The 15648-nt window shown below is 51.4% G+C and overlaps 1 long non-coding RNA gene and 1 other non-coding gene across 2 annotated transcripts in view; one reads left to right on the top strand and one right to left on the bottom strand.

Annotated features, from left to right (window-relative positions):
- Positions 1–15648, top strand: part of LOC119944807 — a 62991-nt gene that overhangs the window by 31131 nt on the left and 16212 nt on the right. The gene's annotated exons all lie outside the window — the stretch shown is intronic.
- LOC119944839 lies at positions 499–604 on the bottom strand. Its single transcript, XR_005455987.1, has one exon. It is a non-coding gene; the product is annotated as a U6 spliceosomal RNA (small nuclear RNA).

Here is a 15648-nt window from a genome sequence, read left to right as displayed (position 1 = left end):
GACCGTGTCCAACCTGATTATCACGTAGCCATCTCAGTGCTTAGTACAGTGCCTGGAACATATTAAGGGCTTACAAATACTATTAAAAAAAATAAATCCCGGTGGGAAAATTGTCCTGCAAACCCACTGGCGTCGGGAAGCCGAGGGGTGGATCTGTGTGCTGCGCTGCCCCCTGGTGGGGTGATCGGAACCGGCGAGGCATTAGGGGGGAAACTGAGGCAGAGCTCATTCTGCATGGAGAATAATAATAATAATGGCATTTGTTCATTCATTCATTCATTCAATCGCATTTATTGAGCGCCTACTGTGTGCACTAAGTGCTCGGGATAGAGACGGTCCCTCCTCAACAATGGGCTCACAGTCTAGAAGGGGGAGACAGGCAACTAAAGCAAAACACGGGGACAGGTGTCAAGTCATCAGAATAAATAGAAATAAAGCTAGATGCACATCATTAACGCAATAAATAGAACAGTAAATATGTGCAAGTAAAATAAATGGAAAAATATGGATCGCTTCACGAATTTGCGTGTCATCCTTGCATGGGGCCATGCTATTCTACTTTGTATCGTTCCAATTTTAGTATATGTGCTGCCAAAGTGAGCACAGCACTTACTATAACAATAATAATAATAATGATGGTATTTGTTAAGCGCATACTATCTGCAAAGCACTGTTCTAAGCACTGGGGAGGATACAAGGTGATCAGGTTGTCCCACGGGGGGCTCACAGTCTTCATCCCCATTTTCCAGATGAGGGAACTGAGGCACAGAGGAGTTAAATGACTTGCCCAAAGTCACGCAGCTGACAAGCAGCAGAGCCGGAATTTGAACCCACGACTTCTGACTCCCAAGCCCGGGCTCTTTCCACTGAGCCACGGGCTCGGCTTTCCTGGCAACCCTCAGGAGGGGCTTGCAGCTGGTTGCCAACTTGTACTTCCCAAGCGCTAAGTACAGTGCTCTGCACACAGTAGGCGCTCAATAAGTACGATTGATTGATTGGCCTCAGACCTCGGGCTAATTATATTTGACATTAGGGGCTGGTGTAAGCTTGTTGTGGGCAGGGAGTGTATCCGTTTATTAGAGAGCACTCTCTCAACCGCTTAGTACAGTCCTCTACACACAGTAAGCACTCAATAAATAAGACTGACAGACTGACTGATTAAAGGTTCCATAGAGCTGAGGACTGTTGGAAAGAGCACGGGCTTGGGAGTCAGAAGTCGTGGGTTCTAATCCCGGCTCTATAATAATAATAATAATGATAGCATTTATTAAGTGCTTACTATGTGCAAAGCACTGTTCTAAGCGCTGGGGTAGATAAAAGATAATCAGGTTGCCCATATGATGGGGCTCACAGTCTTCATCCCATTTTACAGAAGAGGGAACTGAGGCCCAGAGAAGTGAAGTGACTTGCCCAAGGTCACACAGCAGACAAGTGGCGGAGCCAGGATTAGAACCCATGATCTCGGATTCCCAAGCCCGGGCTCTTTCCACCGAGCCACGCTGCTTCTCTCCCTGCCCTCACTGAGCTTACAATCTAGAAGGGGATTGTTCTAAGGGGCTGTTCTAAACCCAGCGCTTAGAACAGTGCCAGCACTTAGAACAGTGCTTTGCACATAGTAAGTGCTTAACAAATACCATCATTATTATTATTATTATTGATTGCTCATTCCCTGGAAAATCCCCCCCTCTTCCCGGCCCTTTCAGGCATCCAGGGCCACTGACCAAGATGAACTTGTACTTCCCAAGCTCTTAGTCCAGTGCTCTGCACACAGTAAGTGCTCAACAAATATGATTGAATGAATGAAAATCATCTTTCAAATAAACACTGGCTCTTCAGACAGATGAGGGCAGTATGGACTTGGGGAGAGCGCCTGCAACTGGAAATCCCAGTTTTCTTCTGGCACTGGGACAAGTCACTTAGCTTCTCCGGGACTCAGTTCCCTCATCCGTCGAACGATTCCGAGGGAGGTTAAGTAAGTTGCTCACAGTCACACGGCAGGCCCCAGAGTCAGAGAGGTTGGACTAGGGCCTGGCTTTCCTGACTCGTTCCATTCATCCATTTATTCCTTCAATCGTATTTATTGAGCACTTACTGCGTGCAGAACACTGGACTAAGCGCTTGGGAAGTCCAAGTCGGCAACAGATAGAGACGGTCCCTACCCGACAACGGGCTCCCAGTCTAGAAGGGGGAGACGGACAACAAAACAAAACGTGTAGACGGATGTCAAAATCGTCAGAACGAATAGAATTAAAGCTAGATTCATTCATTCACTCATTCAATCGTATTTATTGAGCGCTTACTGCGTGCAGAGCACTGGACTAAGCGCTTGGGAAGTCCAAGTCGGCAACAGATAGAGACGGTCCCTACCCAACAACGGGCTCCCAGTCTAGAAGGGGGAGAAGGACAATAAACCAAAACATGTAGGCGGATGTCAAAATCGTCAGAAGGAATAGAATTAAAGCTAGATGCACATCATTAACAAAATACATAGAATAGGCAATATGTACAAGTAAAATAAATAGAGTGATAAATCTGTACAAATATATACAAGTGCTGTGGGGAGGGGAAGAGGGTAGGGCGGAGGGGATGGGGAGGAGGTGAGGAAAAGGGGGGCTCAGTGTGGGAAGGCCCCTTGGAGGAGGTGAGCTCTCAGTAGGGCTTTGAAGGGAGGCAGATGTGGGGATGAAGATGTGGGGAGGGAGGGCATTCCAATCAATCAATCAATCAATCGTATTTATTGAGTGCTTACTGTATGCAGAGCACTGTACTAAGCACTTGGGAAGTACAAGTTGGCAATATATAGAGATGGTCCCTACCCAACAGTGGGCTCACAGTCTAGAAGGGGGTGACAGAGAACAAAACCAAACATATTAACAAAATAAAATAAATAGCATAGATATGTACAAGTAAAATAAATAAATAAATAGAGTAATAAATACGTACAAACATATCTACATATATACAGGTGCTGTGGGGAAGGGAAGGAGGTAAGGTGGGAGGGATGGAGAGGGGGAGGAGGGGGAGAGGAAGGAGGGGGCTCAGTGTGGGAAGGCCTCCTGGAGGAGGTGAGCTCTTAGTAGGGCCTTGAAGGGAGGAAGAGAGCTAGCTTGGCGGATGTTGGGGGAGGGGGAGGGGCATTCCAGGCCAGGGAGTGTATGGTGGATGTGTAGCTGGTCAAAAGCGAGTAAAATTGAGGAGCTGGATGTTCCCCAATACTGCAGGTGCGAGATCCAATTTTTCTTCATAAAACCGAGTAACTAAGCAGAAGCCATCATGAGGCCAAAATAAAAGGGTTCTGCTGAAGCGGTAGCAAACCGAGACTAGATGGCTCCATCTTCACGCCTCCTAAAGATGATTTCTTCCTTTGTCATCGGCAGGCGTTGACTTCAAACGTTTGTCTGTGGGGTGTGATGAAACCAATCCAATAATCTGTTTTTAATGCCCAACTCCTCTAAACTCCTTGTGGGCAGGGGTCACATCTACCAACTCTGTTGTAGTGTACCCTCCCGAGCGTTTTATACGGGGCTCTCCGCAAAGCGAGCGAGCGCTCAGTACATACCAGAGATCAATCGATAACCATCGACAGATAAGCAGTATGGCATAGGGATAGGGCATGGGCCTGGGAGTCAGACGGTTGGCTGCCGTTTGTCTGCTGCATGAGGACAGGGCACGGGCCTGGGAGTCAGGAGGTTTGCTGCCATTTGTCTGCTGCATAGGGATAGGGCAGGGGCCTGGGAGTCAGGAGGTTTGCTGCCATTTGTCTGCTGCATGGGGATAGGGCACGGGCCTGGGAGTCAGAAGGTTTGCTGCCATTTGTCTGCCGCATGGGGATAGGGCACGGGCCTGGGACTCAGGAGGTTTGCTGCCATTTGTCGGCTGCATGGGGATAGGGCACGGGCCTGGGAGTCAGGAGGTTTGCTGCCATTTTTCTGCTGCATGGGGATAGGGCACGGGCCTGGGACTCAGGAGGTTTGCTGCCATCTGTGTGCTGCATGGGGATAGGGCACTGGCCTGGGAGTCAGAAGGTTTGCTACCATTTGTCTGCTGCATGGGGATAGGGCAGGGGCCTGGGAGTCACAAGGTTTGCTGCCATTTGTCTGCTGCATAGGGATAGGGCACGGGCCTGGGAGTCAGGAGGTTTGCTGCCATTTGTCTGCTGCATAGGGATAGAACACGGGCCTGGGAGTCACAATGTTGCTGCCATTTGTCTGCTGCATAGGGATAGAGCACGGGCCTGGGAGTCAGGAGGTTTGCTGCCATTTATCTGCTGTGTGGTGATAGGGCACGGGCCTGGGAATCACAATGTTTACTGCCATTTGTCTGCTGCATGGGGATAGGGCACGGGCCTGGGAGTGAGAAGGTTTGCTGCCCTTTGTCTGCTGCATAGGGATAGGGCACGGGCCTGGGAGTCAGGAGGTTTGCTGCCATTTGTCTGCTGCATAGGGATAGAACACAGGCCTGGAAGTCACAATGTTGCTGCCATTTGTCTGCTGCAAAGGGATAGAACACAGGCCTGGGAGTCACAATGTTGCTGCCATTTGTCTGCTGCATAGGGGTAGGGCACGGGCCTGGGAGTCACAAGGTTTGCTGCCATTTGTCTGCTGCATAGGGATAGGGCATGGGCCTGGGAGTCAGGAGGTTTGCTGCTATTTGTCTGCTGCATGGGGATAGGGCACGGGCCTGGGAGTCAGAAGGTTTGCTGCCATTTGTCTGCTGCTTCATGGGCATAGGGCTCGGGCCTGGGAATCAGAAGCTTTGCTGCCATTTGTCTGCTGCATGGTGATAGAGGAAGGGCCTGGGAGTCAGGAGGTTTGCTGCCATTTGTCTGCTGCATAGGGATAGAGAAAGGACCTGGGAGTCAGGAGGTTTGCTGCCATTTGTCTGCTGCATAGTGATAGAGCAAGGGCCTGGGAGTCACAAGGGTTGCTGCCATTTGTCTGCTGCATAGGGATAGGGCACGGGCCTGGGAGTCACAAGGTTTGCTTCCATTTGTCTGTTGCATGGGTTTAGGGCACGGGCCTGTTAGAAGGGTTGCTGCCATTTGTCTGCTGCATGGGGATAGGGCACGGGCCAGGAAGTCATCATCATCATCATCATCATCAATCGTATTTATTGAGCGCTTACTATGTGCAGAGCACTGTACTAAGCGCTTGGGAAGTACAAATTGGCAACATATAGAGACAGTCCCTACCCAACAGTGGGCTCACAGTCTGAAAGGGGGAGACAGAGAACAAAACCAAACATACTAACAAAATAAAATAAATAGAATAGATATGTACAAATAAATTAAATAAATAAATAAATAAATAGAGTAAAAAAATATGTACAAACATATATACATATATACAGGTGCTGTGGGGAAGGGAGGGAGGTAATATGGGGGGATGGAGAGGGGGACGAGGGGGAGAGGAAGGAAGGGGCTCAGTCTGGGAAGGCCTCCTGGAGGAGGTGAGCTCTCAGCAGGGCCTTGAAGGGAGGAAGAGAGCTAGCTTGGCGGATGGGCAGAGGGAGGGCATTCCAGGCCCGGGGGATGACGTGAGCCGGGGGTCGACGGCGGAACAGGCGAGAGCGAGGTACGGTGAGGAGATCAGCGGTGGAGGAGCGGAGGGTGCGGGCTGGGCTGTAGAAGGAGAGAAGGGAGGTGAGGTAGGAGGGGGCGAGGTGATGGACAGCCTTGAAGCCCAGGGTGAGGAGTTTCTGCCTGATGCGCAGATTGATTGGTAGCCACTGGAGATTTTTGAGGAGGGGAGTGATATGCCCAGAGCGTTTCTGGACAAAGTTAATCTGGGCAGCAGCATGAAGTATGGATTGAAGTGGAGAGAGACACGAGGATGGGAGATCAGAGAGAAGGCTGATGCAGTAGTCCAGACGTGATAGGATGAGAGCTTGAATGAGCAGGGTAGCGGTTGGGATGGAGAGGAAAGGGTGGATCTTGGCAATGTTGTGGAGCTGAGACCGGCAGGTTTTGGTCAGAAGGTTTGCTGCCATTTGTCTGCTGCATGGGGTTAGGGCACGGGCCTAGGAGTCTACAAGGTTTGCTGCCATTTGTCTGCTGCCTGGGGATAGGGCACGGGCCTGGGAGTCAGGAGGATTGCTGCCATTTGTCTGCTTCATGGGGATAGGGCACGGGCCTGGGAGTCAGGAGGTTTGCTTCCATTTGTCTGCTGCGTGGGGACAGGGCATGGGCCTGGGAGTCAGGAGGTTTGCTGCCATATATCTGCTGCATGGGGATAGGGCACGGGCCTGGGAGTCAGGAGGTTTGCTGCCATTTATCTGCTGCATGGGGTTAGAGCATGGGCCAGGGAGTCACAAGGTTTGCTGCCATTTGTCTGTTGCATGGGGATAGGGCATGGTCCTGGGAGTCAGGAGGTTTGCTGCCATTTGTCTGCTGCATAGGGATAGAGCGCGGGTCTGGGAGTCAGGAGGTTTGCTGCATTTGTCTGCTGCATAGGGTTAGGGCACGGTCCTGGGAGTCAGAAGGTTTGCTGCCATTTGTCTGCTGCATGGGGATAGGGCACGGGCCTGGGAGTCAGAAGGGTTGCTGCCATTTGTCTGCTGCATGGGGATAGGGCACGGGCCTGGGAGTCAGGAGGTTTGCTGCCATTTGTCTGCTGCATGTGGATAGGGCACGGGCCTGGGATTCACAAGGTTTGCTGCCATTTGCTGCATGGGGATTGGGCATGGGCCTGGGAGACACAAGGTTTGCTGCCATTTGCCTGCTGCATGGGGACAGGGCACGGGCCTGGGAGTCAGAAGGCTTGCTGCCATTTGTCTGCTGCATGGGGATAGGGCACGGGCCTGGGAGTCAGGAGGTTTACTGCCATTTGTCTGCTGCAAGTGGGAAGGGCACGGGCCTGGGAGTCAGGAGGTTTGCTGCCATTTGTCTGCTGCAAGTGGGAAGGGCACGGGCCTGGGAGTCAGGAGGTTTGCTGCCATTTGTCTACTGCATAGGGATAGAGCACGGGCCTGGGAGTCACAGTGTTGCTGCCATTTGTCTGCTGCATCATCATCATCATCAATCGTATTTATTGAGCACTTACTGTGTGCAGAGCACTGTACTAAGCGCTTGGGAAGTACAAGTTGACAGGATATAGAGACAGTCCCTACCCAACAGTGGGCTCACAGTCTAAAAGGGGGAGGCAGAGAACAAAACCAATCATACTAACAAAATAAAATAAATAGAATAGATATGTACAAGTTAAATAAATAAATATAGTAACAAATATGTACAAACATATATACATATATACAGGTGCAGTGGGGAAGGTAAGGAGGTAAGATGGGGGGGATGGAGTGGGGGATGAGGGGGAGAGGAAGGAAGGGGCTCAGTCTGGGAAGGCCTCCTGGAGGAGGTGAGCTCTCAGTAGGGCCTTGAAGGGAGGAAGAGAGCTAGCTTGGTGGATGGGCAGCGGGAGGGCATTCCAGGCCCGGGGGATGACGTGGGCCGTAGGTCGATGGCGGGACAGGCGAGAACGAGGTGCGGTGAGGAGATTAGCGGCAGAGGAGCAGAGGGTGCGGGGTGGGCTGTAGAAGGAGAGAAGGGAGGTGAGGTAGGAGGGGGTGAGGTGATGGAGAGGCTTGAAGCCCAAGGTGAGGAGTTTCTACCTAATGTGCAGATTGATTGGTAGCCACTGGAGATTTTTGGGGAGGGGAGTAACATGCCCAGAGCGTTTCTGGACAAAGACAATCCGGGCAGCAGCATGAAGTATGGATTCAAGTGGGGAGAGACACGAGGATGGGAGATCAGAGAGAAGGCTGATGCAGTAGTCCAGACGGGATAGGATGAGAGCTTGAACGAAAAGGGTAGCAGTGTGGATGGAGGGGAAAGGGCGGATCTTGGCAATGTTGTGGAGCTGAGACCGGCAGGTTTTGGTGATGGCTTGGATGTGAGGGGTGAACGAGTGCTGCATAGGGATTGGGCACGGGCCTGGGAGTCAGAAGGGTTGCTGCCATTTGTCTGCTGCATGGGGATAGGGCACAGGCCTGGGAGTCAGGATTTTTGCTGCGATTTGTCTGCTGCATGGGGATAGGGCACGAGCCTGGGATTCAGGAGATTTGCTGCCATTTGTCTGCTGCATGGGGATAGGGCACGGGCCTGGGAGTCAGAAGGTTTGCTGCCATTTGTCTGCTGCATGAGCTTGGGCAAGTCACTTAACTCCTCTGTGCCTCAGTTCCCTCATCTGCAAAATGGGGATGGAGACTGTGAGGCCCACGTGGGATAGGGAGAGGGTCCTACCCAATTTGCTGGTTTCCTTTTGTAATTCATTTTAGGGTCTCTCTCCCCCTGCTAGATTAGAGGCTCTTTGAGCTGAGCTCATCAGCGATATTTGTGGGGCACTTACTGTGTGCAGAGCACTGTACCAAGCACTTGGGAGAGTGTAATCCAACAGTTGGCAGACACGTTTCCTGCCCACGAGGATCTTAGAGTCAAGAGAGCATGTCTGATCGACTGTCTTGTACTCTCCCGGGCACTTAATACAGTCCTCTGTGTACGCAGGGGTTGGTATGTACATAAGTGGTGTGGGGCTGAGGGTGGTGGGAATAAAAGATACAAATCCAAGTGCCGGCGCGATGCAGAAGGGAGTGGGAGAAGAAGAAAAGAGGGCTTAGTTGGGGGAGGCTTCCAGGAGGAGGTGTGATTTTAATAAACGGTGGTGTTTACTGAACACTCACTGCGTAAGACGCTTTTCTAAGCTCTTGGGAGGGTACGATAGAACAGAGTTGGTAGGCACATTGGAAGTCAAGAAGCCACTAGCCAACCCAGGATCCTCTCTAACCCGGACATAGTATCAGAGTCTCTACCTTGCTTTCAAAAAGAGGGCTGTCTTGGAGAAGTCAATCGATCGATGGTATTTATTGAGCGCTTACTATAGACAGAGTACCGTTCCAAGCGCCTGGGAGAGTTGAAAACAGAATTAGCAGACACGTTCTCTGCCCATAACGAGCTTACAGTCTAGAGAGGAATCAATCAATCATTCGTATTTATTGAGTCAGAGGGTTTGCTGCCATTTGTCTGCTGCATGGGGTTAGGGCACGGGCCTGGGAGTCAGGAGTTTTGCTGTCATTTGTGTGCTGCATGGGGATAGGGCACGGGCCTGGGAGTCAGAAGGTTTGCTGCCATTTGTCTGCTGCATAGGGATAGAGCACGGGTCTGGGAGTCACAAGGTTTGCTGCCATTTGTCTGCTGCATGGGGATAGGGCACCAGGCTGGTAGTCACCATGTTGCTGCCATTTGTCTGCTGCAGTAGGGATAGGGCACGGGTCTGGGAGTCAGAAGGGTTGCTGCCATTTTTCTGCTGCATGGGGATAGGGCACGGGCCTGGGAGTCAAAAGGTTTGCTGCCATTTGTCTGCAGCATGGGGATAGGGCACGGGCCTGGGAGTCAGGAGATTTGCTGCCATTTGTCTGCTGCATGGGGATAGGGCACGGGCCTGGGAGTCAGGAGGTTTGCTGCCATTTGTGTGCTGCATGGGGATAGGGCACGGGCCTGGAAGTCAGAAGGTTTGCTGCCATTTGTCTGCTGCATAGGGATATAGCACGGGCCTGGGAGTCACAAGGTTTGCTGCCATTTGTCTGCTGCATGGGGATAGGGCACCAGCCTGGTAGTCACCATGTTGCTGCCATTTGTCTGCTGCAGTAGGGATAGGGCACTGGTCTGGGAGTCAGAAGGGTTGCTGCCATTTTTCTGCTGCATGGGGATAGGGCATGGGCCTGGGAGTCAGGAGGTTTGCTGCCATTTCTCCGCTGCATAGGGATAGGGCACGGGCCTGGGAGTCAGGAGGTTTGCTGCCATTTATCTGCTGCATTGGGATAGGGCACGGGCCTGGGAGTCAGGAGGTTTGCTGCCATTTGTCTGCTGCAAGTGGGTAGGGCACGGGCCTGGAAGTCAGAAGGTTTGCTGCCATTTTCTGCTGCATGGGGATAGCACACGGGCCTGGTAGTCAGAAGGTTTGCTGCCATTTGTCTCCTGCATAGGGATAGAGCACGGTCCTGGGAGTCACAATGTTGTTGCCATTTGTCTGTTGCATAGGGATAGGGCACGGGCCTGGGAGTCAGAAGGTTTGCTGCCATTTGTCTGCTGCATGGGGATAGGGCACAGGCCTGGAAGTCAGAAGGGTTGCTGCCATTTGTCTGCTGCATAGGGATAGGTCACGGGCCTGGGAATCAGGAGGTTTGCTGCTATTTGTCTGCTGCATGGGGATAGGGCACGGGCCTGGGAGTCAGAGGGTTTGCTGCCATTTGTCTGCCGCATCGGGATAGGGCACGGGCCTTGGAGTCAGAAGGTTTGCTGCCATTTGTCTGCTGCATGGGGTTAGGACACAGGCCTGGGAGTCAGAAGGTTTGCTGCCATTTGTCTGCTGCATAGGGATAGAGCACAGGCCTGGAAGTCACAAGGTTTGCTGCCATTTGTCTGCCGCATGGGGATAGGGCACGGGCCTGGGAGTCAGGAGTTTTGCTTCCATTTGTCTGCTGCATGGGGATAGGGCACGGGCCTGGGAGTCAGAGGGTTTGCTGCCATTTGTCTGCTGCATGGGGATAGGTCATGGGCCTGGGAGTCACAATCAATCAATCAATCAATCGTATTTAGTGAGCAGTTACTGTGTGCAGAGCACTGTACAAAGCGCTTGGGAAGTACAAGTTGGCAGCATATAGAGACAGTCCCTACCCAACAGTGAGCTCACAGTCTGGTGTGCTGCCATTTGTTTGCTGCATGGGGATATGGCATGGGCTTGGGAGTCAGGAGGTTTGCTGCCATTTGTCTGCTGCATGGGGATAGGGCACGGGCCTGGGAGTCAGGAGGTTTGCTGCCATTTGTCTGCTGCGTAGGGATAGAGCACGGGTCTGGGAGTCAGAAGGTTTGCTGCCATTTGTCTGCTGCATGGGGATAGGGCACGGGCCTGGGAGTTACAAGGCTTGCTGCCATTTGTCTACTGCATGGGGATAGGGCACGGGCCTGGGAGTCAGAAGGTTTGCTGCCATTTGTCTGCTGCATTGGGATAGAGCACGGGCCTGGGAGTCAGAAGGTTTGCTGCCATTTGTCTGCTGCATTGGGATAGAGCACGGGCCTGGGAGTCAGAAGGTTTGCTGCCATTTGTCTGCTGCATGGGGATAGGGCACAGGCCTGGGAGTTACAAGGCTTGCTGCCATTTGTCTACTGCATGGGGATAGGGCACGGGCCTGGGAGTCAGAAGGTTTGCTGCCATTTGTCTGCTGTGTGAGGATATGGGCACAGTCTTGGGAGTCAGAAGGCTTGCTGCCATTTGTCTGCTGCATAGGGATAGGGCACGGGCCTGGGAGTCAGGAGGTTTGCTGCCATTTGTCAGGTCCATAGGGATAGGGCACGGGCCTGGGAATCACGGGGTTTGCTGCCATTTGTCTGCCTCATGGGCATAGGGCACGGGCCTGGAAGTCAGAAGGTTTGGTGCCATTTGTCTGGTGCATGGGGATAGGGCACGGGCCTGGAAGTCAGAAGGTTTGCTGCCACTTGTCTGCTGCATGGGGACAGAGCACGGGCATGGGAGTCAGAAGGTTTCCTGCCATTTGTCTGCCGCATGGGGATAGGGCACGGGCCTGGGAGTCACAAGGTTTGCTGCCATTTGTCTGCTGCATGGGGTTAGGGCACGGGCCTGGGAGTCAGGAGGTTTTCTGCCATATGTCTGCCGCATGGGGATAGGGCACGGGCCTGGAAGTCAGAAGGTTTGCTGCCATTTGTCTGCTACGTGGGGATAGGGCACGGTCCTGGGAGTCACGAGGTTTGCTGCCATTTGTCTGCTGCATGTGGATAGGGCACGGGCCTGGGAGTCACAAGGTTTGCTGCCATTTGTCTACTGCATGGGGATAGGGCACGGGGCTGGGAGTCACAAGGTTTGCTGCCATTTGTCTGCTGCGTGACCTTGGGCCAGTCACTCAACTCCTCGTGCCTCAGTTCCCTCATCTGCAAAATGGGGATGGAGACTGTGAGCCCCACGTGGGACAGGGAGAGGGTCCAACCCAATTTGCTGGTTTCCCCCCCAGCTCTTAGAATGCGGTGGCAGAGGAGCAGAGGTCCATTAAGTCTACACCCTCAGGTGGCCCCATCATCATCATCATCATCATCATCATCATCATCATCAATCGTATTTATTGAGCGCTTACTGTGTGCAGAGCACTGTACTAAGTGCTTGGGAAGTACAAGTTGGCAACATATAGAGACAGTCCCTACCCAACAGTGGGCTCACAGTCTAACCAGCCCCAGGCTTGTCATCATCATCGTCATCATCAATCGTATTTATTGAGCACTTACTGTGTGCAGAGCACTGTACTAAGCGCTTGGGAGGTACAAGTTGGCATGTGCCTTGCGGGCACCTGCCTTGTGGTACGCCAAGACGCCGGGGCCATTCTACGCCTGGTCCCCACAGGGAAGAGAAGCTCCGCGGTTACGTTGGGGCGGCTGTGCCCCCTTGGAACAGACTTCCCGGGCCAAGATAATAATAATAATAATAAATACGATTGATGATGTTGATGATGATGATAATAATGGCATTTACTAAGCGCTTACTGTGTGCCAAGCACTGTTCTAAGTGCTGGGGAGGTGATCAGGTTGCCCCACGGGGGGCTCCCGGTCTTCATCCCCCTTTTACAGATGAGGGAACCGAGGCATAGAGAAGTGAAGGGACTTGCCCAAAGCCACACAGCTGACAAGCGGCAGAGCCGGGATTGGAACCCAGGGCCGCTGACTCCCAAGCCCGGGCTCTTTCCACTGAGCCACGCTGTTTCTCTGGTGAGAGAGAGAAGAGAGAGGGGGAGGGAGTGGTGGAATCTGTCCATTATACAGTGACTAGCACATAATAAGTGCTTAACAAATACCATCATTATTATTTATTACTCTATTTATTTTATTTGTACATATTTATTCTTTTCATTTTCTTTTGTTAATATGTTTTGTTGTCTGTCTCCCCCTTCTAGACAGTGAGCCCGCTGTTGGGTGGGGACCGTTTCTATATGTTGCCAACTTGTACTTCCCAAGCGCTTAGTACAGTGCTCTGCACACAGTAAGTGCTCAATCAATCAATCAATCAATCAATCAATCTTATTTAGTGAGTGCTTACTGTGTGCAGAACACTGTAGAGCCCACTCTTCTAGACTGTGAGCCCACTTTTTGGTAGGGACCATCTCTATATGTTGCCAAATTGTACTTCCCAAGCGCTTAGTACAGTGCTCTGCACACAGTAAGCGCTCAATCAATAAATCAATCAATCAGTCTTATTTAGTGAGTGCTTACTGTGTGCAGAACACTGTAGAGCCCACTCTTCTAGACTGTGAGCCCACTGTTGGGTAGGGACCATCTCTATATGCTGCCAACTTGTACTTCCCAAGCGCTTAGTACAGTGCTCTGCACACAGTAACTGCTCACTAAATACGATTGATTGATTGATTGATTGGGAAGTACAAGTTGGTAACATATAGAGACGGTCCCTACCCAACAGTGGGCTCACAGTCTAGAAATACAATTGAATGAATGAATGAATTACTATGTTCACTCCCAAGCGCTTAGTACAGTGCTCTGCTCACAGTAAGTGCTCAATCCACCCCGACTGGATGACTGCATCGGCCTCCTCTCTGATCTCCCATCCTCCTGTCTCTCCCCGCTTTAGTCTGTAGGGAAGCAGCATGGCTCAGTGGAAAGAGCCCGGGCTTTGGAGTCAGAGGTCATGGGTTCAAATCCCGGCTCCGCCAATTGTCAGCTGTGTGACTTTGGGCAAGTCACTTAGCTTCTCTGTGCCTCAGTTACCTCCTCTGTAAAATGGGGATTAAGACTGTGAGCCCCCCGTGGGACAACCTGATCACCTTGTAACCACCCCAGCGCTTAGAACAGTGCTTTGCACATAGTAAGCGATTAATAAATGCCATTATTATTATTATTATTATTATTATTATTATTATAAATATGATTGAGAGAGAGAGGGATAGAGAAAAGGAGAGGGGGAATAGTCAAACTATCAATCAGTCGTATTTACTGAAGATAGGATTGAAGATAATTTGCGTATACTTTCTAGGGGGAACTCTCTTCTTCTGACTGTCTCTCCCTGTCTATCTGTCTCTGCACCTTCATCTCTGTGAGTCTTTTTCCATCTCATTTTTTCCTCCTTTCTCTATTTCGGTCTCTCTCTGTGTTTCTTCTTCTGTCTGCTTGCCTCTGTCTTCTGTCTCTACCCATCTCTCCCTATGTATCTCTCTGTCCTTGCCTCTGTCTCTGCTTTTCTGTCTGTCTCTCTCACCTGTCCCGTCAATAATAATAACTGAGGTATTCTAATTTGCTAAGTGTTTATCAGGAGCCATACCCCGGGGGTAGGTACAAGATGATCAGGTTGGACGCAATCCCCGTCCCACATGGGGCTCTGAGTCGAAGTAGGAGGGAGAATCCCCATTTTGCAACTGAGGCCCAGGGAAGTTAGGTGACTTACCCAAGATCACACAGTGGCAGAGCTGGGATTGGAACCCAGGTCCTCCGGGTCCCAGGCCCTTGCTCGATTCCCCAGGCTCCGCTGCTTCTGGAGATCCTGAAGCGTGACCCTTGAAGCAGATGGTTTGCAGGATCATCATCAATCGTATTTATTGAGCGCTTACTGTGTGCAGAGCACTGTACTAAGCGCTTGGGAAGTACAAGTTGGCAACATATAGAGACAGTCCCTACCCAACAGTGGGCTCACAGTCTAAAAGATGAAACCAGAGAGCAAGGGTTTATATTTCGCTACTGTTTCCCGGCGGGAAATCGCCGCAGTGTTGGGCCAGCGTTGGGATAGAGGGAGCGGAGGGGAAGGTTGGTGAGGGGCAGCCGGGCCAGGGAGCACAGCCGCCTCTGTCGGTTATAATAATAATAATAATAATGATAACGGTAGTATTTGTTAAGCGCTTACTGCGTGTGAAGCACTGTTCTAAGTGCTGGGGGGTGGGGAGACAAGCTGATCACACTAATTCACGCAAATTCGTGAAGCATTCCCTATTTTTTTGATGACTTGACACCTGTCCACGTGTTTTGTCGTCCGCCTCCCCCTTCTAGACTGTGAGCCCGTTGTTGGGTAGGGACGGTCTCTAGATGTGGCCAAGCGCTTAGTCCAGTGCTCTGCACACAGTAAGTGCTCAATAAATATGATTGAATAAATGAATGCCAAATGGGGATGAAGACTGTGAGCCCCCCCCCCCCCCCCCCGTGGGACAGCCTGATCACCTTGTAACCTCCCCAGCACTTAGAACAGTGCTTGGCACATAGTAAGCGCTTAACAAATGCCATCATTATTTTTATTAAGTCACTTCACTGGGCCTCAGTTCCTTCATCTGTCTTCTAGACTGTGAGCCCGTTGTTGGGTAGGGACCGTCTCTAGATGTGGCCGACTTGTACTTCCCAAGCGCTTAGTCCAGTGCTCTGCACACAGTAAACACTCAATAAATACGATTGAATGTCAAATGGGGATGAAGACTGTGAGCCCCCCCGTGGGACAACCTGATCACCTTGTAACCTCCCCAGTGCTTAGAACAATGCTTGGCACATAGTAAGCGCCTAACAAATGCCATCATTATTTTTATTAAGTCACTTCACTGGGCCTCAGTTCCTTCATCTGTCTTCTAGACTGTGAGCCCGTTGTTGGGTAGGGACCGTTTCTAGATGTG

This window comes from Tachyglossus aculeatus, chromosome 23 (genome assembly GCF_015852505.1).
Source record: "Tachyglossus aculeatus isolate mTacAcu1 chromosome 23, mTacAcu1.pri, whole genome shotgun sequence".
NCBI classification, from domain to species: Eukaryota; Metazoa; Chordata; class Mammalia; order Monotremata; family Tachyglossidae; genus Tachyglossus; species Tachyglossus aculeatus.
This window is presented reverse-complemented; position numbering and strand designations above follow the sequence as displayed.